Source organism: Thermobia domestica, chromosome 4 (assembly GCF_964235325.1).
Source record: "Thermobia domestica chromosome 4, izTheDome1.hap1.1, whole genome shotgun sequence".
Classification (NCBI taxonomy): domain Eukaryota; kingdom Metazoa; phylum Arthropoda; class Insecta; order Zygentoma; family Lepismatidae; genus Thermobia; species Thermobia domestica.
In genome coordinates this window covers 290276763-290299623 of record NC_137457.1, presented here as the reverse complement: position 1 = coordinate 290299623, position 22861 = coordinate 290276763, and the positions used below count along the sequence as shown (strand labels likewise).

The 22861-nt window shown below is 36.4% G+C and overlaps 1 protein-coding gene across 5 annotated transcripts in view; it reads right to left on the bottom strand.

Annotated features, from left to right (window-relative positions):
* Positions 1-22861, bottom strand: part of sti (citron rho-interacting kinase sticky) — a 247607-nt gene that overhangs the window by 46806 nt on the left and 177940 nt on the right. The gene's annotated exons all lie outside the window — the stretch shown is intronic.

Sequence of the window (22861 nt, the reverse complement as noted above, 5' to 3'; positions counted from 1 at the left end):
GTGGAATCTATTTGTAAGATTAACTTTCTTATTATCATATTGAGAACTCTCAGATTCACTATTCAAATATATGTTTAATTCTACGCCGTTTTAGAACATTTTGGGTTCTGTCTCTAAGCACAAGGATTAAAAAAGTGATTCAAAATATTGGGAACAATAAAATAAATTTTGAAATAAAGAATAATTATCTCTACATGGTAATTATAAAGAAAAAAAATCTACAGCCAAACCCTCCTGTAAATCCGTACTATGTCTTTTGCGCGCCAGTTCACTTTTTAGGGCCACTAAACTTACTGTAGGTGCTAATGTATCACACAGAATTTTCCATATAAATCTGATAGTGTGTACTAATACTTCTTCACGAGTTCAAATTTACTTCTGGGGATTTTATTTCAATAATTTGTATGTATAAATATACAATCCACATTGTTTTCTATCAATGTTACTGTCTGATTCTTGTAAAATTTTTTATTTTCTTTATGTCACGTTGCTTAAGTCCTGAGACGACAAGCTCATTACTATTACTTCTAATGTGTTCTTTCGCTTTTGTTACTATGACAAGATTCATCATATGTACAAATGGCTTGATATATTCCACTAGTTTGTAACAGGTCTATAAAATAATTCCTTTCCTATTGGGTTAAATACGCTTTTCTGTGTGGCATTCAAAATGTTCTGTCGGATTTTGACTCTACAAAAGAATGGCGATTACAGAAAGATATACTAGGAAAATCAGAATTAGTCCCCTTCCAATGCTTGGGCAGACTATGAGTTCTGCAGTGGCAAAGGGTGTCCAATTAAATGCGTCAGATTTAATATGTTCAACAGAATACTGTATATTCACATATTTTTACATCATCACAACGAGTAAAGATTACATCAGTTTATAATCTTTATATTTCCCCAACGACTTGCTTTGCAGGACTTCGCTCTCAAGATTAAATTTATAATTGCTTTTGCACATTATTGTTCATTGATGTGAATGATTACACGTTCAATTTTCTCCTTGAGTTCTCGTACTGTTCCGGGTATATTTGTCGAGTAGATTTTTGAGATTTCAGAAGCCCCAATAGGAAGTCGTAACAAGGGGTATGGTCACTGGCTTAGCTGGTCAGTTCTGGTCATCAATTGAAAACAGGACTCAGTCCGGGAATTTCTCACACAGCAAGATAATCGTCTCGTGACAGGTTGCACCATCTTGTTGAAATCACTTCCGTTTCATGTTAGTTCCATTCAAATGCAACAACAAAAGTACTGGCAACCATACTGAGGTACTGTTCTCCATTAAATCTCATAGCATTCTCATCTTTGATTTGAAAAGAAGTACAATTTTATCACTTTACCAACCAAAAAAACAACACATGATTACTTGTAGAAACAGTGTTACGAATCCAATCACAAGACATGTGACAGAATACGTAAAACAAACCTGGCATTCTTAAAATCAGAATCAAAAAAGTCGTTTAGTGTGTAGATTACCTCGACAAGAATGAGAACCGTCGTTCCCACAGATGGTTATCTAACAAATGGAATAGTAGTCCAATGGTGCAATGCCAAAATATATTACATTTACCAATCAAATCTGATAATGATGTGACATGTAATATTACGGCTTCGCGTTGTCCGAAAAGAGAATAACATCTGCGATTCAGAAACATTCGCTCCATGGTCTTCAGTTCTTTATGCCAGGTTCCAGCTGCTGCTAGCATGCAGTTACACTGATCGTGTGGCAAGGTGTCAACAGTTCACGATGCACTATAATTTCTGTTGATGTAGTAGCGGCTGTGGCGCCATGATGTATCATCAAGAATCCACTTTCCATCGCACATCAGCATTTTGTTCAGAAAATAATCTTATTTTTATTTTATAGTAAACTGAACACAACAGATGTATATCTATTGATAGTGTTCAGTAATATATAGTACGTGCGAAGTTGCAAAATCTCTTTTATATCCTAAATTATATGTTCAAAATATTGTTTTAAATGCGCATCAAATATATCTGTTGTAAGACTTCTTATTTGGACAGTATTATGCGAAGTCCACATTCTTCTAATAGGCCATATACCCAATTAATTTGCACTTTGTAATACTTCATGAAATGTCTATAACTGCGAGCATATTTTCCTGTTCGGGATAGGATAGGAGATCTGGTAGCAATGTTGATTAATTCATCTCATTATGTGTAAGTTTGTTTAATTATGTATAAATTTTATTTCTGTACACTAGTGTTTCAAATTATATCAATGCGTATAAGTAATGGAACGTACATACGCATTATACAGAATTTTACACACATTAGTGATCTTAAACTCACTTCCCAGTCTCATTACAAACTCGAGAAGCCTCATTTACGATCCGATTCAGATGGGTATCGAACGAGAGTTTTATCTTGTTGACACACCAACATCAGTTATATGGTCAACTCTTTGCAGTTGTATGCTATTTATACGATAATGAAATTCCAAATAGACTTAAAAACATTACACTGTACTTCTCAGTATTTAACGTAGTTTGTAATTTTGCCAATTATGTTATTTTTCAAACTGATGCAGTTCTCTGAACGCATAGCAGGGTAAAATTTTAAATATTCTGCACATAAAAGCTTTTGTGACTTTATTGGACCAGGCGAATCATTAATATGTAACAAAAACAGCAAACGTTCTAATTTTGAACCTTTGGGAACGTCTGAATAGGCTAGAAATTGAGAAGTCAGGACATTTCTGTAGCATACATGATGTCTGCATTTTCGGAGATATGACGTCAGAAATTTAAGTAGGGATGAAAAATTGTGAGTTGTAAGTAGTGTTGTAAACAGAAAAAAAAACCGTTCGTTTTTTTCAGAAATGTACGTTTTTTTAGAAAAAAAAACATTGCCTCTCGTTTTTTTTCTAAATTTCGTTTTTTTTCAAATAGTCATTTGTAATGTATCTTACGTCATTTAAGTCTGAAGTATTTTTATGTAGGTGTAATTACCATAAAATGCAACATAAATTAAACACTAGAAATTGATGCGGTACAAATATTTTACAATTTATATGAGTAGTGTACCTACTAAGAATCCGGGTTTCTGTATTGTTTCACCAATATCAACGAAGAAATAAAAGTAGAAATGAACATTTGTTTTTTGTTTTTTGTTTTTTTTTTCGTGAAAGTAGGCCTTTAATAAGTACGAAAATAATATAACGAACAGTATAAAACGCAAATAACTTGTCTAAAGGTAAAAACTAAAACTAATTTGCCTACTAATATTTTTCTGAATATCATATATAAATAATTTGTCGACTTGATATATGATATGCTTTGCTGGCTCCATCACATGTGCAACGCGTGCATTTCCACGGGGCTGCAATATCTGTCATAAGTATTTTATTTAAAATAAATATTTCTTGTTGGAGACAGACTTCATGATCATGGTAGCTAAATTTACTAAGCTGACCTTCTATTTGAATACTACATTCATAAATTATGTTTAGGTCTCATTAGTTTAAGTCTCATGATCAGTGCTAAAGCAAATGGTAAAATAAATCCCAGAATAAACTGCTTGATTGTTGTCAAATACAGGAACTCAATTCTCGAATGCCTGCCCCCTTTAGTTAGTTAGCAGAGCTTCTCTTGTCTTTGTCGCAAATAGGATCCTTATCATTGAAGGTGGAAACACTTTTAAAAAAAAATAACAGATGTAGAAGGAAAATCAAGAAATAAAGGTAAAAGAGCTAGTTGCACTATAATTGCAAACTGATATGTTGAGATTGAAACTTGATATTGAATTCTATAAAATGGATTACCATCTTTCAGATGTATTTGCTTTATTTTTCACTAACATAATAGATTAATATTTAAAGAAAAAAAACAGACACAACAATATTGTATTTGTAGTAAGTATATAAGCCTTTCTGAGTGCGGGTGTAGTTTCCTTCCCTTTCGTTGTTCATGCTGGAGTAGCATACTTAAAATCGTGACTTTTAAGATTTGTTCTTTCTGGAGAAAGAGGGAGGCGGCAAATTACATCATTGCGCGGGCGACAAATTGCCTAGGGCAGGCCCGATGATATGTATACTCATGTCCAAAATGATTGTCGCATATCTATAACTGTCTTCTTGTAAGAATATAATTTGATAAGGATTTTGCAGGATACTTTTAATACTGATGCTGTGTGTATAATCTGAAAATGTATATTTATGGTAAATTTCAAAGGAAAAGAATTATAAATACGAAAATGAGAAAGAGTAAAAGAAAATGTTGTTAAATCGACAAAAAAGTTTCATTTTCGTTTTATTGTTCTTATTTACTGCTGATTTGACATGAAATTTTCCACATACATGTCTTTGTCGATTATACACACACTAACATTATAAGAAATACCAGGCGGATTCGTTATCAAATTATATTCCTAGAACAACATATTTATAGACATGGAACAATAATTTTGGACATGAGTGTACATACAAGACATGAATATAGAATGACATAATTTGAAGTAATGCAGGGTGTTTCAAAATGAATATTAGGGTTTTGAAACTTTGTAGTATCTATTACAATTAACTTACAATTATAAGCATTATCAAATGAAAGAATAACTCAAACAGTTTTGAACACACGCATGCCATGCATTGTTTCCTCTGTCTGCCGTTAGAAAGAACAAATAGTAAAGATGGAGACTAGAGACCAGAAAGCTTTGTGTGTTTTAATTTTGCAAAGACTGACTCTGTAGTTACAGTGCAACCGTCTGTATGAATTGAATGTTTTGTGCCATATGGCGGAAAGTTTATGGGCCTTTCTCGCCTATTGACTCAATGTGTACCATGTGACGAATGAAGCTCACATCGAACACTTGAAGCAAAAACTGTTTGACGTGTTCTTTTATTTGATGTATTGTTTATAATTGTGCGTAAAATGTAATAAGTACTACGAAGACTTAATTCCCCGATATTCATTTTGAAACACCCTGCATTTCTCAGCATCAGTATTGGAACTAAGATGTAAAAAGGAGAGATTATGATTGTTTACAACAACGATATTATTATTAGTCAAGACTATAATTACTACAACACAAGTTAGTAGTCAAAAAAATGTAATTAAATGTACACTCGTAACCCTTTCGGACCCACATGGCCAAAGTGGCACATACGCGTGTGTCACTTTTTTAATCCGCTCCTGTATGGTCACTAATTAAGATATCGGTATATATTTTTTTGCCAAATATGGTTGGTCCATAGTTTATCATTTTAGTTTCTTCTTCTTCTGTGTGTCGAATTTCCTTCTCAAATTTCACGTCAAAAATTCAAGAATTTTCGAATTTTCTTTATTACTTTTCCCCTGTAGCTTCATTCGTTGTAGAGAGACCTCCTTAAGACTTGTCAGGTAGATACGTCGGATGGATACCTAATTGTTGACATCAATTGGATGAGCTTGCACGCAGTGTTGCCAACTACGGAAATTAAAATCTCCTTAAATTTGGGCAAAAAATTCGAATTTTTTTTTATAAACCTACCTATACGTCCCAATGCAAGTCAACTTACGCCAGTCGAGCATTTGTTCTTACTGAACAAACTCGGGTACATATCGTTACAGTGGAGTAATTAGGGGACGCACAAAAAATTCGGATTTAGGTTCTAACTCTTGATTTTCCCTACTTTTCTGTTTATCGAAATATATTTTTGGTAATTAAAAGCATTGTTTCTTAATATATCGCCATGATACTTGTAGGATATATTAGTAATGTACCAGTGATTATTTTAAGATAGTTTTCGTCTGTCTGGTAGCAGTGTTGCCAGCTACGGAAAATTTTAATTCAAGATGTTAGGGGAAAATTACGTGTTTTGTCTGTTATATCCCTCTTGTTGACTACATAGGAACAAAAGTACCAGTATCTGAAAGTCTTGTCTTTGCCCTTCACAACGCACAATAGAAAGTTTCAATACGATAGTTAGGGGAAGCTAGAGACCTGCACGGGCCGGGCTTGGGCGGGCCGACTCTGCTATTTCTTGGGACCGGGCCGGGCTTGGGCGGGCCGACACTGTTATTTCTTTGGGCCGGGCCGGGCTTGGACTGGCCGACACTGATTTCTCTTCAGGTCAGGCCGGGCTGGGGCCGATCACTTGCAATTCTTTAATAATTATTGACTTTCGTTAAACGATAATTGGAATAAAGCCAAACGTTGAAGAAGTGTGTCCGTGAAAAATGTTAGAAAGGATGCAATAGCTATTTACAGTTTGTGTTGCTTAGCAGCTCCACTTTCACTATAGAGAATTGCAGGCATTATGCGGTAAATTGAGCTCTGACCTTTACCTTCACTGAACTCAAAATATAACAAGAAGGGGTGGGAATGTTTTGGCTGTCGCTAAACAATATTGCCATCTTCACTTTATGCTAAAAATCAATTAAGTTAGATTTTTGTTACAGGGAATGGAGTTTTTGTTCTCTCGATGACAGGCAAAGTTCTAGGAGGCAATGGTACCATTCGGGAGGCAAGCGTCAGGTTGTGAACCAGAGTTTAGAAAATGTTTCTGAGGGTTAGGTCAAATTTAGTACTAAATTTTGAGAAAGATTGGGGCTCGAGCTAATTTTTTTAAAAATTTATCGGGCCGGGGTCAGGCCAAAACTTTTAAAATTTATCGGACCTGGGCCGGGCTTGGGCCAAGAATTTTAAAAAACCTATCGGGCCGGGCCGGGCTCGGGCCGAAAATTTCCAAAACTTTTCGGACCCGGGCTGGGCCGGGCCTACGTACGTTCGGGCCGGATTGGGCTCGGGCCGAAAAATTCGGCCCGTGCAGGTCTCTAGGGGAAGCACAGTTGAGGTTTACAGTAGACCTTGTTCTCTAAGTGGAAAGATAATTGATTTTTTTACGTAGACTGAAATATTTTTTAATGATCTGCTTACTTTATTAGATATCGTCACAATACTTGTAGGGTATATAATAGGGATACCAAAGCTTCTTTTAAGATAGTTTGTGTGTGTCTGCTAGCACTGTTGCCAACTACAGAAAATTTTAATTTCCGATTTTAGGAGGAAATTTTGGAAAAATTCCCTTTTTGTCTCTATTATTTCCCTCTTGTTGGCTACATTCGAACAAACGTACCACTGTCTGAAAGCCTTGTCCTTAGCCGACACAGCGCACCATAAAAAGTTTCGGTAGAATAATTAGGGGAAGTACAGTTGTGGCTTATAATAAACCATGTTCTGTAAATGGTAAGAAAATTGTGCATTTCTGAGTTAGAATGAGATTTTTTTTTTTAAATTTCATGTTTACTTTGTTAGATATCGCAATGATACTTGTAGGATACATTCTTAGGGTACCAAGGTTTACTTTCAGATAGTTTACGTATGTTTTATGGCAATGTTTCCAGCCAAAACAATTAATTCCCGATTTTAAGTGAAAAATTCGGCAAATTTCCCTTTCCCCTCTATTATTTTCCTCTTGCTCGCTACGTTGGAACAAATGTACCACTACCTGAAAGCCTTCTCTTTAGCCTACAGAACACACCATAAAAAGTTTCAAATAGGATAATTAGAGAAGCGGTAGCGTCGGCATATCTGTTGATTTTTGCTTTTGAGGCGTAAAAAGTGTCAAAATTTCATGTGTATGGAAACAGATTTTTTTCTTTCTCTCTTTGAATGGAAGCCAGCGACTTCAGGTTTTCACTGTACCTTGTCAACGCACCAAAGAATCTTTTTAGGTGACTTAGACCCATACGGCAACAGTGGTGCTAGATACAAAAAACTTTGAATTTCGGTTAGGGATTTTTTGTAAATTTTCACCCCTACATTTCCCTCAGTAATTTCCCACCCGCTCGCAACACTGCAATGTAACGTACACCAAAAAATAGCCACATTCCTTTTCTAAAAAACAAGGTTTTAACCATATCAATAGGGTAAATGGTTTTTGAGGAATACGTCACTAACTGACAAAGTAGGAAAACGCCAAAAATGATCTGGGTCCGAAAGGAATAATCACACGATTTTGCTCGTATATGTACAAGGAAACAAACGATTTGTAAGTTACGAGGGCTTCGACTCAAGTTCTATTGATTATTTCAACAATCTTCAACATACATCAATAAATAATAGCTGCCAGAAAAAAAAAAACAGACATTTGAAAAAAAACATGAAAAAGAACGATGTTTTTTATTGAAAAAAAACTTCACAGAAAAAAAAACGTTTTTTTTTTTTACAACACTAGTTGTAAGCTTGCTAAAAATAACATAATAATTTATGACATCAAACGCTTTAATGAGTTCATAATCCTTTCTATTAAGAGACAGGAGTAATAGAAAAGGATGAGGATTTATTCATGTCGCTTTCTGAGCCGTATTCAAATCTGGAACCCATCGTTTCAATATGCGCCAGTTTTGAAGCTGTGGAGATGTAAGCTGTCATAAACTCATTTATTCATCATTTTGGCAATATGCAGTTCAAGCAGTTTAATTCTCTTTTTTTAATTAAAAGGGCTAGCACATACTAGCAGACGACGTTTCTATGTGTGAGTGTGTGTGTGTTCTCTCACTCAGCGGATGCATGTGGGTGGAGTGACCTTGATCAGCACTTCTTCAGCCAATCACAGCTCTGTCCGCTCTTACGTCACTCAACGTGTGAAACCCACGCGTACAACGAGAGCTGAAGAGATTTAGCGGGAGACAACTTACTTGGCGCCGAAGAGACGAATGTGTAACAGCATATTCTACCCTGCTGCAACAAGACACTGTGTAATCATGTTCTGTACATAGTCGAATCGAATTATTTTCCACAATATAAGAAACATCTATATATATTATTATCTTAATTGTTATCTCCTAGTTTAAAGCTATGTAAGTATCAATATAATTAAAATTTCCGAATCGATTGACGAGTATTTTCTGCGATTGTGCAGGTCATCTCCTATGCCTCGTGGCTGTCTATTTGAGTACGTGGTGCAAAATTTACTTTTTACCTATTATTTGTGTAATTTGTTAATTTTCGGAAATATGATGCTGAATCTTTTGTGTCTCTAAAAGTTGTACGTAGAATTTTTGCTTATGTGTAGTTGGCGTTGAAGGGAGCTTTCTTCGGATAACTTGTTTCATCGTCAACGCTCGAGCAAACGTCCTATTTACGACTATATAATATAATGTTTGCTCTATCTGGATCATTATCCTATGGAGTAAACGTTATAAAATGGTGCCGGGATAAATGTGTCGAAGCAGGAACCTTTCTTTTTGTATAAATGTTCGGTTTTGTGTGTCTACGAACATAGGCCTAGGTATTCTTGATGTTCAAAACTTGCTGCGTAATTTTGCCGCCATCTCAGAGAGTCAATAAGTACATGAAATTCGTGTCATTGTATCCTTGTCCAGTGCATTCATCCTTGCATATTGAAGCCTAAATCCTGTCTAAATTAGAATATTTTTATTATTCGCATTCTTAGATTTTTGCAGAAATTAGTCAATTATTTGTGTTAGTGAGTTTGTTATATTTGCAACATCATGGCTGAGAGTGATCTTAGAACTGTTCTCTTATCTATGCAAAGGGAACTGAGTGCATCAATTAACGAAATTAAAGAAAGCCAAAACGAATTGAGTGATAATCAAAAGCGTGTGAGTGAAAGTATTGAGGCGATAAATGTAAACCAACAGAAAATGCAAGACGATATCAATGAATTACGTAGCGAGTGTCGTGAAAACATATCCCAATGTAAAGATGATTTGTCAGGTGAAATTAACAATGTGTATAAGTGTATTAGTGCAGTGCGGCATGAATTAATAGAACGAATTGAAGCAGTGGAATTAAAGTGTTTTAACACGAGTGAGGATATACGTAGAAGTGTACGTGAATTAGCAGATGCAGTGCACGATGTACGGAGCACAGTTGAAGAAAATACCCGCCAAGTAAACGACCAACAACGTCAATTAAGTGAATGTTGCAATAAAGTGGATGATTACGAGAAAAGGTTGCGTTTGGTCGAAAGTCTCGACAAGTACCGTGAAAGCAGAGTTCAGAAGTGCGAGACTAAACAAGGTGAATACGGTATAGCAGTGCAAGAGTGTATTCAAGTGTGCCACGAGCAGAGTAAATTTAACCAACAGTGTTTTGAAACATGTCTTCGCGCTAGTGAATTAAGCGAACAAACCAAGCAAGATGTGGAGCGATTATCAGAGCGTGTACAGCGTATAGAATTAGCAAATGAGTACCATGATACTGGAAGTAATATGTCGCAAAGAAACACAGGTTCCGTGCACAGTGTGAAGCGCGAGAGGAAATCGAGCAGTGAGTCTCAAACGGCGTCTGATACAGAGGTGGAAAGTGACGTAATTAGAAGAACCGTGTCAAGAATCAAAACCGAAAGAGAAAGTCCGTGTATTAAGCGTGCAAGAAATAGTGAAGTGAATGCAAGGCGTTGTTCATTGCGATTAGCAGACATTAAGCAACTCTCTACATTTTCAGATGATATGATGAAGGAAAGTGCAAGTGCATTTTTAGAAAATTTCGGTAGAGAAATGTCGTTCGCCGGAGTGCCTGAAAGTGAATATTTGACGATCATGCCATTGATTCTTAAAGACAGTGCACTTAAGTGGTACGATTTACACGGTACGAATTGTCAAACTTTTCAAGAATTTGTGATAGAGTTTCAGAATGCATTTGAGAGTCCTTTAGTGAAAGCCACACGTCTGCGTAACTTGCGTTCTATTCCGTTTGACCCAAAACGTTATAGTACTGTTGTTGATTTTGTAACAGAGCGCTTTAGTCAAATTCAAGCTCTGGAAGAGTATGAAAATCCAACCATTACGTTGTCACACATCATCACTCTACTGCCCAAGCGGTACCAATTAGCTATGATGGGCTCTATGCCTGATAACATAAATCAGTTCCTTGCGAGTGTGCAGTCAATTGAAGGATTGTCAGGAATTACTAATATGTACGACAATCAGCGTAATAAGCAGAAACAGCAAGGTAGTGCCGGCGTTAGCGTGAATAATGTAAAAGTAGAACACGGTAGTGAAGTGAGCAGTAATAATAGTGCGCGTCCGAATTTCAAACAGGGATGGAAAAGGAAATTTCATAGACGTGGACGGCGAGGTAATTTTAACCGAAATAATAACAACTCAAACAGTGGTAATCAGTCGCAAGGCAATGGCCGACAAAACACAAGTCCAAATGAAAATCGAAATGAAACGCAAGTTGCAAGAGCAAATGAAAACCAAGGTAGTGCGTCGACTTCTCCAGGTAGTCCGAATCAAAATAATAGTTGGTTTCCAACATTTAATAGAGGTCCTGGTGTAAATAACGGTAACAATCAGCAACGTCAATATCCATACCAACAAAGTGGTTTTTACCCGCAGAGTTCTGTGCCTTTAAACTAGTAGCGCCCTCCCACTTGGTCGCTGCAAAGGGGAGGGATTTCAGTAGTGTAAACCGGATTACTTTTCCACGTATGTGCAACGAGGAAGATTTACAAGCAGAAGATGATATAAGCAATGATAATGAAGAAGAAGTGATCAAATGTGAATTAGGTCATAATACAATGAGAGTAAAAATTTTGTTAAACGATCAACCCAAAATTTGTCTGTTAGATAGTGGATCAGAACTATGCCTATTACGGTACAATATTTTTCGAGAAGTAACAAAGTGTGTAGCAAACGTGCATTTGCAAAAAGGAGAGCATATCGTTTTGTGCGATTTTCTAGGAAGAAAGAAAAAGAACGTGAAAGGAAAGGTTATTTTACCGGTACGAATTGAAAATGTGGAAGTGCCAGTTGAATTTCTTGTGTTACCAGAACTGCATGAAGATGTAATACTCGGTGCAAACCTTCTTGAGAAATTAAACAGTGTCATTGATTTTAAGCGAAGTAACTTGCGTGTTGAATTTCAAGGAATTAGTGGTGAAGTGCCTTTAATACAGAGAAATAGTGAAAATGTCATTGTAGCTAATGTAAGTGGAATTAAGTGCAAGGTAGCCCCTATTGTTGTGTTGTCCGAGATAAGGGACCTTAATGATTTTTATGCGAGAACGGTGAATGTGTTCCGCAGTGGGTGCGCCGAGCCTTTAGAGAAAATTGAAGCTAGTGACTTAGTGGAGGACTTCCCACCGGATCTATATTTCACAGTAGATGAAATAAGAGATGCAGTTACACGCGCTACGCTGTTTAGTGAAAACGAGAAAGAAGAGTTATTTCAGTTGTTAATGAAACATAGGAAGGTGTTCGCCCGTTTTCCTGGCCTGTGTAACAAATTTCAGTACCGATTAGAAGTGGATACAAATGAACCCATTGTTGCTCGTCCTTATGATATTCCGCACAAATATAAGGAAGGAGTGCATGAAGAGATCCGAAAATTGTTAAAGTGGGGTGTAATTAGACCTAGTTCATCATGTCATCTATTACCGTTGCACGTAGTATTGAAAAAGAGTGGAGCGTTGAGAATAGTAACAGATTGTAGAGCATTGAATGTGCACATTAAGAATCCAGCTCTGCGTGTAGAAGAGTTGTCCGACTTCTTTGCTAAATTTAGTGGAAAACGTGTGCTAGGTACTCTTGATTTTACTAGTTCGTATCAACAATGTGGAATTACAGAAGATTCTATGCCATACTTAGCCTTCTTGTTTGAAGGAACATTATATGAGTACACACGCATGGTGTTCGGTGTGAAAAATGGATCATCTGTATTGCAATTGTGCCTGAATAAAGTGTTCCCTTTACCGCTACAAGAGAAATTAATTAGGTATATGGACGATGTAGCTCTTGGTTGTACAAGCGTACCAGAATTCTTACAGCAGTTAGATGAAGTGCTTAGTTTGTTAAGTGATGCGAACATGACACTAAATTTATCGAAGTGCATTTTTGGTGTAAGTGAAATTAACTATTTAGGCTATTACGTATCTTCAGAAGGCATACGAAAGGATCCGAAATCAGCTGAAGCAATCGAGAAGTTACCAGTGCCCAAAAATTTAAAAATGTTACGCTCATTTCTTGGTGCTGTTCAGTGGCATTCGCGAACAATCAAAGGTCATGCTGTTATCGCTAAACCTCTTTATGAACTTTTAGGGAAGGAAAAGAAATGGAAGTGGGAAGAAGAACATCAAAATACATTATACTACGCCTTACCACGCACAAGGAAATGTCATCGAAAGATTTCATGCTGATTTAGAAAGAATTTTGCGTGTGTTGTGCCGCGATTCTCATTCCTCATGGCCAGAATATATTGTGCAAGCTTGTTTGTTGTTGAACCATACTATTAGTGCCAGTTTGGGAATAGCGCCCGCAGAATTACATCTTAACATCAAACCAGAAGAATTTACATTGTCACATTTTGGAATTGTGAAAAACAACGAAACAGTCGATGAGCAAGAAGGTATAGATTGGAATGGAAAATTAATAATGGCTGACTTACGGCGAAAGAAAATTATTCAGCAACGAAACGAAAAGTTGAACGTTCATCAGAGAGCTCGAAGAACTTTGTGTGAAGGTGATTTAGTTTTGTTACGTCAGTATAATATTAGTAGCTTGGTAGACAAACGTATAGCCAAACTGTGTGAAGTGTACCGTGGACCTTACTTACTGTGGAAACAAGTTGGTGAAAATGTGTTTGAAGTATTAGATCCGCAAAGTGGCAAATATATCGGATTTCAGAATGTTTCTAGAATGAAGCTGTGGAGACCAACACCAGCCACTAGGAATAAATGGCTAGAAACTCTGAAGAAGCATGTAGATGAAGAACAGTTCAGTGACATTTTAGAGAGAGCCGAAAAGGAAGCCAACGGAGATTACATGAACGAAGAAGAAGAGGAAAGTAAAGAAGATCAATTGTGTAGCATCAATAATAAAGATCAAGAAGTGAGAGTACATTCTAGTTTTGTCGACGAAAATGTCTTGTGGTATATACGACATGGTTATTTAGATGAGCGAAAGTTGTTGAGTTTATTAGAGAAATATTACCATTAGCACTTCGAAGAAGTCAGTTTGAATTTAACGATATGTTAGGAGATATTAGAGTAATATACACGTTTATTAGAGTATTTCTTTTGTTGTTATTGGAACAACATTGAAGTTTTACCTTAAGACCTACGACCACATTTCGCCATGAATTTCATGTGCATCGTTTTCTTTTTGTCTTCTATAAAACTCTATGGGGTTTCCTTAGTATAACTTGTTTTTGTAACCACATCTCTGTGTGTCTTCGTGGTCGTACTTATAGTGGGTAGGTTTATATGGTTTTTGTGGGTTGGCTCTTCTTCATTTAGTCGTCAGACCATCCCTATGGATATAGGTTGGCATCTGTAGACATCTGACATTGCCTCAATATAATTCTCCATCATTCGAGCTTATATTGGTTTATTTCTCTCTTCATTATAGTATTCATGTAACAGTCATCATTAAGGTTATATCTATAGGCTTATTATATATATATATATATATATATATATATATATATATATTTTATTCAGCATCGTGTCCTATATAGGTATATTTCAATATTAATTTATCATGTACCATGTACTTATTTGATAAAGTTGCACGAAGGCGTTGAGGATTGGGACGTGCTTGTTGTGGTTTATGCTCGTGAAGCGATTTAAAAAAAGAGAATGAAAGAAGAAATACTTACATTTCTTTTGTTAACCCATCCCAAATCAACTTCCTCTTAACCATAATTATGTTATTTTAACCTTATTATAGTAATTACATGTAACACGTAAGAACATACACTTGATATCCATACACGAAGAATACAACACAAGGAAGAACACACATTCTATTCACCTCCACTTAATACGAATGTAGCGGAAACAAGTGCAGCACATTTTAAGTCAAAAAAAAAAAAAAAAAAAAAAAAAAAAGGGTAGAAAGGAAGATGCAAATTATATGTTAATAAGTTTATACGCAATAAGTTACAGTATTCCATGCATCTTCATATTGGCGCCGAATTCTGAAAATAGTCCAGTGTTATAAAAAGGGACTATAGCCTGCAGAGACCTTCTAGAACTTCCACCAATGGGAAGAGGATAGGAGCAGAAGATTTAATCGCCGAGTGTTCATTCAGTCGGAAGAGAATGAACGAAGAGGATGGCCTATGGACTGGACATTGTTCTGGAATATGGTGTGGATTGTGGACAATAAACAGTTTGGACGGCGTGACATGTGGAGATAGTAAAAATATAAACAGTGTGCTATAAATGAACAGTAAAGTGTTATTCAAACTGGAAAATATATCTATATTTATTTCAATATTCATTTTTCTTTTTATGTTCAATTAATTGCGAAGATGAAAGTGTTTCTAAAAGTTGAAATTAATTCATTACTTGAAGTGTTTTCTCATTTTATTCATATTATTTGTAATATTTTAGTGTATGTGTTAAATATCCAATTTTTTTAAGTATTGAGTGAACTTACATTTGAACTCATAGGACTATAATAAATATATTTCTATGCATTTATCGATATATTACATATTTATGGACTGAATAAACATTTTATATAGTCGTGATTGCAGCAGTAAGTGAAGTGAAGTGTTTTTGTGAACTGTAACTCAACCCATGTGTACGTCAAAACTTTATACAGTGTGTCCTCGTCATACGCAGACACAAACTATCAGTGTTGCCAGGGTTCTTAGGATAAACGTATCTCATCAGAACTTTACCTATCAGCTGTTCGGGTGCCATTTGTCATAAACTCATTTATTCATCATTTTGGCAATATGCAGTTCAAGCAGTTTAATTCTCTTTTTTTAATTAAAAGGGCTAGCATATACTAGCAGACGACGTTTCTATGTGTGAGTGTGTGTGTGTTCTCTCACTCAGCGGATGCATGTGGGTGGAGTGACCTTGATCAGCACTTCTTCAGCCAATCACAGCTCTGTCCGCTCTTACGTCACTCAACGTGTGAAACCCACGCGTACAACGAGAGCTGAAGAGATTTAGCGGGAGACAACTTACTTGGCGCCGAAGAGACGAATGTGTAACAGCATATTCTACCCTGCTGCAACAAGACACTGTGTAATCATGTTCTGTACATAGTCGAATCGAATTATTTTCCACATTATAAGAAACATCTATATATATTATTATCTTAATTGTTATCTCCTAGTTTAAAGCTATGTAAGTATCAATATAATTAAAATTTCCGAATCGATTGACGAGTATTTTCTGCGATTGTGCAGGTCATCTCCTATGCCTCGTGGCTGTCTATTTGAGTACGTGGTGCAAAATTTACTTTTTACCTATTATTTGTGTAATTTGTTAATTTTCGGAAATATGATGCTGAATCTTTTGTGTCTCTAAAAGTTGTACGTAGAATTTTTGCTTATGTGTAGTTGGCGTTGAAGGGAGCTTTCTTCGGATAACTTGTTTCATCGTCAACGCTCGAGCAAACGTCCTATTTACGACTATATAATATAATGTTTGCTCTATCTGGATCACCATCCTATGGATTTGATTGATTGATTGAGTTTTTTACGTCCCGTTCAGCAGCGAGGCTATATGAGACGTGGACCTACTGATTAACGTGGGATCCGAACCACATGAGCTCCCGCCGGGAATCGAACCCGGGTCTCCCGCGCCAAAGGCGCGCATGCTCACCATCCTATGGAGCAAACGTTATAAAACGAATGATTCTCTCAATGCTTCATATGTTTCGACATTATCGGCCTTAATAACCTCCTTGAGTGTCTTCTTTTCTATGGCGTATGAGCGTCCCATACGTGGTACATCCTGGAGAAACCCATCACCTGTCTTAAATTGGTTAACCGAAGTTGTAGTCTTCATTCATTTGTTACATCCTACTTAGTGCCTAGCATATTTCTTTTCCTGTGTTCCTGGCGGCTATTGCGAGTTTAAGCTCGTGAAATAGACAGGTTCCTATGACTCTCTTTGGAGCTCCCATGCTTGACCTCATCACGCCTTTGTTTAAATGTAGCTTCCGTAACAAGCAGACTGCAGGACGAAATATTAACAGCTTATTTCCTTCTCTCTCTCTGTCTGTCTCGCTTTCTATAATATAAAGAGATAAAATTTTCGCGACGAAAGTAGAATGAAGCGGATGCTGAGCCATCATCTGTTAACCCGATAAACTTATTAAAGCTGTCGATGATGCCATCTAGTGAACACTTTTCCAGAGAACTCTACATTCGCTTTATCAGTGTCTTGATAGATAATATAACTTTTTCTTTCTCCAGTTTCTTGACTCGAAAAATCATCTTTCATAATAATATTACACGCTTGTACAAACACTTTAAGCCATCTAGTGTAATGTTTCCTAACCGGTATATTGTGCAGTTCTGTAGTATGTGTACTAAGGTGGAGCGATTTTTTTTTTTTCCGAAATGCGAATTTGGATAGGGGGCAAAAGTTGCATCATATCATAATACTTTCCCATAGAAAATTTCAGCTCTCTGAAATAATTTTTAGCTGGGGCACAAGGGGCCTTAAATTTGCGATTTTGTAAATCAATTTCCATTTACTATGTAACTATTTGGCAGATCTTTGCTGGAAGCAGACTGTAAGTTTTAGTGTAGATAGGGTGCAAAAGATGTATCCTGTAACAGTAAATAACAACAATAACTTTTAATTCACTAAAATTATTTTTAGCGGGGGCGCAATGGCCCTGAAATTTGGGAATAATTAGACGAAAGTGATCAACATAAGCAATTTGCTAGTTTGCCATAAAGAAGTTTTTTTGCTATTTAGTAACAGTCTTTTTCTGGTATAATGAACTTGTTGGCAGTACTAAGTCATTAGTATAATAGTTTGGTGGGTGGAGATAAGAGGGTACAGAACGAAATCAGGGCGCGCGCTCGTGCAGGTGCTAAAGTCTTGTGCAACTGTTTGGCAGCTTGACGATTGTTATTAGTGTGTTGTACCTGTGCTCGGGGCACGTGTCTGGTTAGTGGCCGTGTTGCTACGTTAGTGATTTGATTAGTTTTGCGCTTTTGTAGTTACTGATGACTTTATTATCTACCACTGTATTATAGCCTAACATCTGGTGTTTTTGTTTTGTGCTATAAAGAAGAAAGATGGCAAAATCAACCAGGTAGAATATGTCAAGAGCACAAGAGATGTTTCGTAGTGCCAAAGGTCACGACTGAAGAACGCTTCCAACTTACGAAGACGTTATGGCATGTTATTTATTTACGTGTCAGCAGCGGAAGTAAAGAACCAGCAGAGAATTTGGTTTCCACGAAGGTAGCAGAAAAGGTGGAAGACATTTGGTAACGTGTTTCAATTCCTGTTGTTTCGCTCGGCTGTGTATCAATACTGATCAACAGTTACCACAGGAAACTGAAAATATTTTTAAAATTGGCAGCAAGAGGGAGCATGAAAGAAGAAATAAATTACAAAAATTGAAGAAGCAGGGCAATAAACCATTTTGATATAGCAGCTTGCAAGTGTTTAAATTTCACGGTGTGTCGTTGCACAGGACACTCAAAATGCCTGAATCGGAGTGTTTTATCAGACCAAAGGATAATTAGAAAATTGGTAATCGGTGGTATTGATGTTACTTGGACAAAGAAAAGAGAAGAAAGGAAAGCCAAAAAGCAACTAGCGGTCAAACTTTCAACCAAAACAGTACCAGTTACATTACTGAATCTTTAAGACTCCTCGTCACCTTTGGAAACAAAAAACGAAGGCAATAAAGAACACGCTAAAGCTGGAGGAGATCCTGATTTTAGTTGGAAGTATCTTTTAAAGACAGGAAAGCAATCACAGATTAGATGCATAGAAATGAGAAAATTCCTCCCAACATTAGCAAAAGTGAAGGAGAAAGCCGGCGTGACTGGAAGAAAAATTGCAGCTATTGCTACTGAAGTTTTGGAAGATTTTAATATTGTAAGTCCAGAGCAGCTGCAAAACATAATTGATAAAAGTAAAATACAAAGAGAGATTGCGAAAAATCGTAAAAGTGTAAGAACTGAAGTGACTGTTAATAAAGAGAAACCTTGTACCATCTATTTTGATGGGAAGAAAGACCAAATACTCGCAATGTCCGGCTCCAGAAGTCATAGAGATATGAAGAGGAAAGATCATTATTGTGTCATTGAAGAACCGGGTAATAAATTTCTCAGCCATGTTTCTTTGACCGTTTCAGCATTAGCAAAGAATACTGCTAATTCCATCTGCCGGGAATTACAAGAAAATAATGTGGACCTATGAGATATGGTAGCTATCGGCTGCGATGGTACTAATACTAATGTTGGATCAAAAGGATGATGATTAGTGCTCGAAAACCATTTAGAGAGACCCTTGCAGTGATGCATACGTTTATTGCACATCATTGAACTACTACTTTATCATTTACTGAAAGAAATCGATGATGTGACTACTGGTACTTTGTCTGGTCCTATTGGTAGATTATTGGTGAATTGTCAGACAAATCCAGTGTGCAGCTTCGGAAAGATTTCTTCAGAACTCCCTACATACCTAAACGTGCGTCATCTCAGTTATGATCAAAGATATTTGTATGAAATATGCCAATCTGTCGTAAGAGGAGGCTGTGATAAAAACCTAGCAGATAAGAAACCTAGGAAACTTGCGCATATTCGCTGGTTAACAATGGCTTGTAGACTTTCGCGTCTATATATATCAATGCCAAATTCTTCAGAGGAGCTCTAAACTCTCGTTAAATTCGTAGTAAAAGTATATGTACCAGTGTGGTTCAGCATAAAACTGAAACCTCTTGCCAAATACGGAGCTAAACATTTGTTCTTGACCATAAGACTTTCGAGATGTTTGCAAGAACCATACAAGACTTTTGTCAATAAAGTAATTTCCAGAAATGCACTCTATGCGAATTCTGAAAATATTCTTATTGCCATGATTGGTGACTAGCCTCACATCAGCTACGCGAATCCTTGCTACCGATAAAATCCTCCAATCCAGAAAACAATGTAAACGTGAAGCTCGTTCCTTCCAAATGCCAGTGTTAAACTTCGAGGCTAGTAATTACACAGAAATGATAAACTAAAGTGGGTGTAACAACAGAACCGACAATACTGACTCATATCACAGATGACAAATTGCGAGAATATGTTCCTGAGAAAGTACAAATATTGCTATCCCTGAGTTTCCATGTTATACGCAAGCAGTGGAAAGATTAGTGAAAATACTTAGTGAAGATTCTTCGTCAGTATGTGAGCCAGGAGAGATTTCTTTATTTGTTCCAAATTTGACTTAAGAAAATACATGACTACTTTTCAGATAAAGTCGCAGTATTTTGCTTGAAGACGTGAATGAAATTTATGAAACATTCAATCTAATACTGGTGGGTAAGTGGGATGGAACTCGACGGTAGCTACCTCCATGTGGTGAGTTCTGGGTTGATGTAGCCTGTAACATAGAATATGAACTTTGATAGCTTTAGAAATCTACCTGGACACGGCAACATATCATAATACCTTCAAATTACAGTCTCCTTCAAGCGAAGAGCTGCCTAATAATTATACAAATGAACAATAAACGTGTATTTATTTATAAAACCTATCAAACTTAAGGCCCATTGCACTCCTGCTAAAGAATATTTTAGAGAATTGAAATTTCCGGTGGTAAAGTGCTACAATATGATGCAACTTTTGCCCTATATCCGAATTCGAATTTAAAAAAATAAAAATTTGGGCTCTTTTCACTCATTTATAAACTCTATCAAACTTAAGGCCCATTGCGCCCTGGCTAAAAATTATTTTAGAGAATTGAAATTTTGCATGGTAAAGTACTACGATATGATGCAACTTTTGCCCCCTATCCAAAATCGAATTTCGAAAAAAAAATTTTTTGGACTCCACCCTAATGTGTACTGAATTTGTAATTTAAAAACCATGAAGCGTTTAATACTTAGTTAAAATAAATTCAGACAGATTGTACCAGACTGCAACAATATTTAGTACTACACAGACACACTACTCTATAGAAAATTATACTCTTACACCACTAGATTTTATATTAATAATAAAAATTCATGTAAATGTGTCGCGATGTCCCGTCGTGAGCATTCAGTAAAGTGTCTTAGCCAGAAAAGGTTGGGAACCACTGACCTCGTGAGCTCTTTTTCGTTACATTCTATTCTTTCTTAACGGTCTTTACAACACATATCGTATAGTAATATTTTAAAAAATTATCTTGACTCAGAGAACAATCTTAAACTATGTTCAATTATTTAAGAATCACACTGCGTATAACAATTTTCTCGGGGTAGAATCATACGGTCAGTTGATACGACACTTTCTTCGTTAATGCATTTACGCTTTTTACCAAGTTGATCACAAATGTCAATTTACCAGTTTTTCGTGTAACTAACACAAGCAGGTTTTATTATATCTTACAAGCACACATTATATATATATATATATATATATATATATATATATATATATATATATATATATATGTGTGTGTGTGTGTGTGTGTATGTATGTATAATATCCTAAACATGTCCTCGTAACTATTAACTAATATATAAAAATAGTTTGAAATATTTCCTGATATGTATTAAGGACGCTAACTAAATGATACCTATTGAAACAATTTGATATCTCAAACCGTTCTGGAAATATTCTAAGCATTGGTAAAGTTCGTAACACTGGTCGAAATTACGCAGATGTGAGAACTTGTAATCAGAACTTCCGAAACTGTTGCTGAATGTTTAACATGGAAGAAAAGCAGAAATTGTTTCAAAAATTTAAGATAAATACCTCCTTTTAAGCAGTATAACAATCTTTACACATATTTTTCATGTCTCCGGAACGATTTGAGATATATTGCTGTAAAGAGCATTATTATCTTTACATCGTATTTAAAATATTTACACATGATTGGCTGTGATACAATCTAAGCACTTTCCGAAGCAAATCTTTGAAAAAATGCTAAATTTTCAATTCCTTGCAACTTCATTCCTGTTCATTTGAAATAAGTCATATTACGAATATAGTATTAGACCAGGGATGCAAATAATCAACAACATTTTACTAGCCCAAGAAAGAAAGCTGCTAGCCCATATCCCAATCGTGATTTTTATAATCTTTGGTGTTTTTTATAATAAACTTGCCCGCACTCAGGAACCACTTGCCCGGGGCGAGTGGTTATTTGCATCCCTGTATTAGACACTATGATACTTTGCACATGCACATACATCAATCGTCTTACTTGGGTTATTACTGCTGTGCAGGCCTCCAAAATTTTCGAGGTTTGTGATATTGTGTCGAGCATTTTGTTGGTAAAACTGGATATTGTAAGTATCGGTTTAACATATACCTTTGAAATATAATGTTGTAACTTGTAATGTCATTTGAGAAAACGAAGTTTATGTTTCGCTGGCGACACTGTTAGTTTCGTTCTGTTGCAGAATATGTTGAACAATTATTGTCCTGCTGATATCACGATTTTCTTAAAATGTTACAAGGGCGCTTAAGATGAATAATGCATCCTATATGTACTATATGCACAAAAGGTGGTTCGGTTTATATCCGTCCGAATTGGAACGCCACTGCCATCTGGGGGATGAAGCTGAACGACGCGTCCCCTGTCATGTGTCTGAACCTGTAGGTGTGTAAATGTCGTCAAATGGCACCTAAATTCAACTGTTGCTGGGAAGGGTATGTTATAGCTCTTTTCTATGCTCGTTTTTACTACAAACACATTGTGAACCAGCGTTCACAACCGTGGTGACTGCTCCAAAAGCTATTGTGAGCCCATAGCGAAACAGACAACGCGAAAAGCACCAGGAAAAAAGTGCATACACCCGAAGTGCTGCAAGAGATCTGCCTATTCGCATGTCAGGAAAATTCACCAATCCAACATGCGATAGGAAGGCTACTTAATTTAGCACCCTCATCTCTGAACATACCTATACGTAGGCGGCTCGGCCTGAAGTGCGTCCGCAAGGCCCGAGTATACCACTTGCTCCGCGCA